Source organism: Rutidosis leptorrhynchoides, chromosome 7 (genome assembly GCF_046630445.1).
Source record: "Rutidosis leptorrhynchoides isolate AG116_Rl617_1_P2 chromosome 7, CSIRO_AGI_Rlap_v1, whole genome shotgun sequence".
NCBI lineage: Eukaryota > Viridiplantae > Streptophyta > Magnoliopsida > Asterales > Asteraceae > Rutidosis > Rutidosis leptorrhynchoides.
Window position 1 is genome coordinate 49,924,499 of NC_092339.1, and position 5,189 is coordinate 49,929,687.

Consider the following 5,189-nt stretch of genomic DNA (forward strand, 5'->3'; position numbering starts at 1 on the left):
CTAGAGCTAAGGAAAATATGGGTTATTGCCAAGGAAATTATGGGTAATGTTCGGGGGTATTTTTGTGAATCAAACCTCGTGTTTATCATCTCCGATGCGTCTACGTGCTTTCCTGCAATATTGTATATCAATATTAAACTGTGAGTTTCATATGATCCCTTTTACTCAATATATTTTTGGGCTGAGAATACATGCACTTTATTTTAAACGCAATGGATACAAGTACATACTAAATTCTACACCGAGTATGAACCGAAAATCCCTTAGCTTTGGTAACTAGTAACTGCCAGTTATAAGAACTGGTGGGCGCGAGTAGTTATATATGGATCCATAGGGCTTGATATCCCCGTCCGAGCTAGAGCACTAGCCTTTTAACGGACGTATGCTATTTGAGAAGCGTACACGTTGGTTTGCGTGTATTATTAAGATGATTATACAAAGGGTACAAATTATATATACGTTAAAGTTTAGTTACCAGGGTGCTCAATTTCGTAGAATATTTTGATAAACGTTTCTGGATGAAACAACTGAAATCTTGGGATCCACTTTTATATAATCTATTGATAAACGTTTCTGGATGAAACAACTAAAATCTTGTGATCCACTTTTATATACAGATTATACGAAACACTAAAACTATGAACTCACCAACCTTTGTTTTGACACTTGTTAGCATGTTTATTCTCAGGTTTCCTAGAAGTCTTCCGCTGTTTGCTCATACGTGATACAAGTTATGTGCTTGGAGTCATACATGCTATATACAAGAAACTTGCATTCATCAAACCATTACCATGTATCTTATTTTGACTGTATTGTCAACAGATGTATTATTGTAAACCATTTAAATGGTGATTGTCTATACGTAAGAATCATCAGATGTAAAAAAAACCTGGAATTTATATATTCATTTATGAAATACCTTTTCAAACGAATGCAATATTACAAAACGTATCACATAGAGGTCAAATACCTCGCAATGAAATCAATGAATGACGTGTTCGTCCATATGAATTTGGACCGATCGTCACATATGTACCTTTTTGTTAACTTTTTAGTCATACCCTTTACTTTTTACCTATCATTTTGTCCTACATGAATAAAGTAAGGAAAAAAGTTTTTATCACATTATTCTTTTCCATTTATGGAAGTGGACAATTAATTTGAGACATCCTAAAATGAAATAATGGACAATAAATTTGGAACGGAGGTAGTAGCAAAAGTACGATATAAATGATTAGATTGCGAAAGCGTGATATAATTGAATAGACTACTTAAGTTTTTTTATGTGAAAGTTTGGTACAAATAATAGACAATTCAATTTGTAGCAAAAATGTTGTATTTAATCTAAAACAAAAATGTTAATACAATTGAATAGATAACTAAATTTTAAATTAAAGATATACAATAAAAGATATACAATATATACAACTAGTTTTAACTCGAATTATTTGTACAATTTAACCGTGAATGTGGATAATACCTTGAAAATCCAGATCCACAGTGCGCGAGAAACTTTTTGAATTTCTGCAAAAATGAAAGAAGCCTAAAAAGTCACATCGTTTTTAATGTTTCGCGACAATGCCTGTAATGAAGGGAGAATAAATTTAGTTTTCTGTCAAAATGAGAAATTTATGGAGATGCAGGGGATCGAACCCTGTACCTCTCGCATGCAAAGCGAGCGCTCTACCATTTGAGCTACATCCCCGATTTGTTTGATTTTGAATAAACATTTAAAAATAAAAGTAGCAGCATCGTTAGGTCTTTCTGTTCTTCATCACTTGAATTCAGTTGATAATGATACGAAACAGCATCAATTGGAGGAATTAGGGCTGTATAATACATAGAGCAACGAAAAAGAGTTATTTAAACCTAAAGTGATGATATGTTTGTGGTGTTAATACTTTTTTTTTTTTTTTTTTTTGACAGCGATTGGGATCACTCGAGGGACTAAACCACCTGTTGCGATCATCTCCCGTTTCGACCATGCGGATGCAGCGATATGGGAAATGTGCCATGGTGTTACTCCTTATGATCTTAGTCACATTGGTCATGCTAGGGTTTATGTTTTCTTCAATATCCTCTTAAGGTCCCCCATTTCTATATTATATCACTATATCTCTATAAGTATATATATATATATATATATATATATATATATATATATATATATATATATATATATATATATATACACATTAGAATGTTACTAATCAGGTGGCTTTTGTACTTGGAACTTAGGCAGATACCTGCAATTCATTGGATATGTAGTTAATTATGTTCGATATTTTACCGATGTCGATGATAAGGTGAGTTGACTTGTCATTATTGGCTGCTTATTTCATTCAATATGCCTATTAGATTTACCGTGCTACGGAGTATATGATATTTGATGTCTCAAAGAATCATAATTTACTACTAGCTAAGACCGCTCACTATGGTGTCTCTGACGTGGAGTGGTTTTGGTGATATTTTAGGTGGAATGATTGTGATGTGTCAATGTTGTGGGATGAAGAGGCGCAGTGGTGAATGTTATGTGGAGGGCTTTGAGAAGGTTTTAGGTGATAGTGGTAAAATATGATTGGGAGTTGAGTGAAGAAAGAAGTAAAAAGTAGATGAATTTTGTAAAACGCCCCTAATTTCACCAGACAAAGATGAACGACGCCCTGGATGATTTTGCTCGAAAACGCCCCATAGAGGGCGTTTGGGTTGCCTACTCAGATCGCTCCTTGTTTTTACCCACAGTGTATGGTCTAAGGCAGAGAGCATGATACTGGTGGTTGTATCATGGTTTAATCCTATTGAACAAATAACACAATTGGCTGTAACTTCAAATAGCCATACCCTTTCATCTAATATGGGCCAGTCCCTTTCATTCAAGAATTATTGTGTTTATATATGAGCTGTTGTAATTGTGTGAAATCAGTGATTTTCATCAGTAATGAACTAAAGATTTTAATTAATTAATTTTTTTAGCATTCAGGGCATAATTTTGAATTTATGAACTTTCTAACATTAGTAGCATCCTACAGAAAAGGCTTATATCTCTTGAAAGGTAGTTTCTTTTCCTATGTAAAACCATGTGTTTATCAATCATCTTCGAAAACCTATGACTCTAAAAATTGATTTTTAAGCTGAAAACCTTTAGAAGACTGACTTTTATCTTCATAACACCTTTTAAACGCTGAAATTTTTTTCGCCCTTCAATGACCAGATTAGTAGTAAAGTGAATTTGTGTTGCTAATTATTACTGTAATAATAATAATAATAATAATAATAATAATAATAATAATAATAATAATAATAAGTTTCATATCGCAGTACGAATTGAAATGTTGTGTGGTCATGATTGATCATTTATTTGACATCTGTATGGTAATCATAATTCTAACATATCGCTTATTTCAAAGTTTGCATTGTCGTTTATTTCAAACCTTTGGTGTTCGATTGTTTGGTATGTACACCTTTCGCAACAACCCTAGCAGTACGGTTGAAGGTTGGGAAAACCCCCTCCGCGAAGCTAATTGTCGCCAGTACCAATTAGATCCCGGCCCTTGGAATCGAATCTGCGCCTACTCGTTGAGGGCAGATATGTCGCCCCCTCGTATACCAGACAATGCTTTCGTGATACCAACAAAACAATATCTACCAACTAAAACCGATTCTCACACTCTATAACCGTCGACCCAAAAACTAACAATGACCTTAAGACCAACTGAAAGAAGATATCATACATACAAAAATGTTCCATTTTCAATCTTACCATCACAACATTCTAATATAATTCTAATATAAGAAAATAATATCATGTGCTAGCAATACTACAATATAAATCAAGCTCCCTCTCTCTATATATAATCTTTAAATAATACACAAGTATGTTGATTTACTATATACTTAATGATGATACTAAAAGTGATAGAATAATTTTGAATCTAAATATAATTTTACCCATAGTAGTGGTGCATGCATACTCGTGCAAAATTTTAATTATTTTAATTTATAACAGACTAAAGTTATAGTCAAGCTAAATTTTGATCCTTTAGATAATAATAAGATTTATTTTATTTTTTATTCTATACAATAAATGAATGATTAATAGTAGGATCATCAGTGATTGCTGATACAAACCACATGAACAATTCTTAATATTTTTTCTTCTAATAATGATAATTATATTAAGTTTAAAATCCTATTCACATCTTTCTTAGTCAATCAAATTCTAATCGAAAAGTAACGGATTAATGACTTGACTTCAGTGATATATTTTGAGATCTAGGTAGTAGTAATAAGCTATGGATTATCTTAGTAAATTGTCATATATGAATTTTAGATTTGATTTAAATACTTTATATATCAAACGAACATGAAATTCAAGTTCTACTAGCCATAGAAACGTTTCAACCCCTTTCATAAATAAGTATTGTCTTTTTAGGTATTGATAGCTACCATTAAGAAATTAAGACGTAGAAATACAATATTGACATTAACTAGAATGGATTGATCCTAACTAAAGATCGACAATGACGCATTGAACTGACCCCTACATGATAAGAAATGTGTCGTTATTTATTTATTTATTTATTTTTAAGTTTATAAACTATCTTGAGACTTATATCCATACGTTGAGCTAAAAACCTTGACGTGTTAATATATTTAATTCAATATACATATATATAATTATATATGATATGCACGTTGATTCGTAACTATTATTTTTTAGTCGTACACTATTAAATGTGTTTTAAACTATTAAATTTAAATGATATAATATTTTAAAGCATGTTTGGTGACGTAAGACTTTAATATAATAGTATATGGATCACGTATCAAATGATATTTAAATAAGAAATGTTGTAATGATGGAAAGATATAAATAAATTGTCAATTATAAACAAACAAAAAAATGTTAACAACTTCAAAGATGAGTGCCTTTTATAATATAAGAGAGATATATATGCTTTTTATATCAACTCTAAAAGAAATTGAAGTTTAGCTATACTTTGAAAAAGTCCAACCCCCAGTCCCAAATTACTTCTAAGCTTGTGGCCACTAATATTTATGTTGTTTGATTGGTTATCTTACACTTGGTATTATTTACTAATAAGTCCAAAAACTTGGTAATTGTATATGTCAATGTTATGAAAGCTGAAGTGGGACAGCAAGAATTAAAGTTGTTATAAATAGGGTAA

General features: G+C 31.4%; 1 non-coding gene across 1 annotated transcript; it reads right to left on the reverse strand.

Moving 5' to 3' along the window:
* Positions 1-1,632: 1,632 nt before the first annotated feature.
* On the reverse strand, positions 1,633-1,705 carry TRNAA-UGC (transfer RNA alanine (anticodon UGC)). The gene has a single exon. It is a non-coding gene; the product is annotated as a tRNA-Ala (tRNA).
* Positions 1,706-5,189: the final 3,484 nt, after the last annotated feature.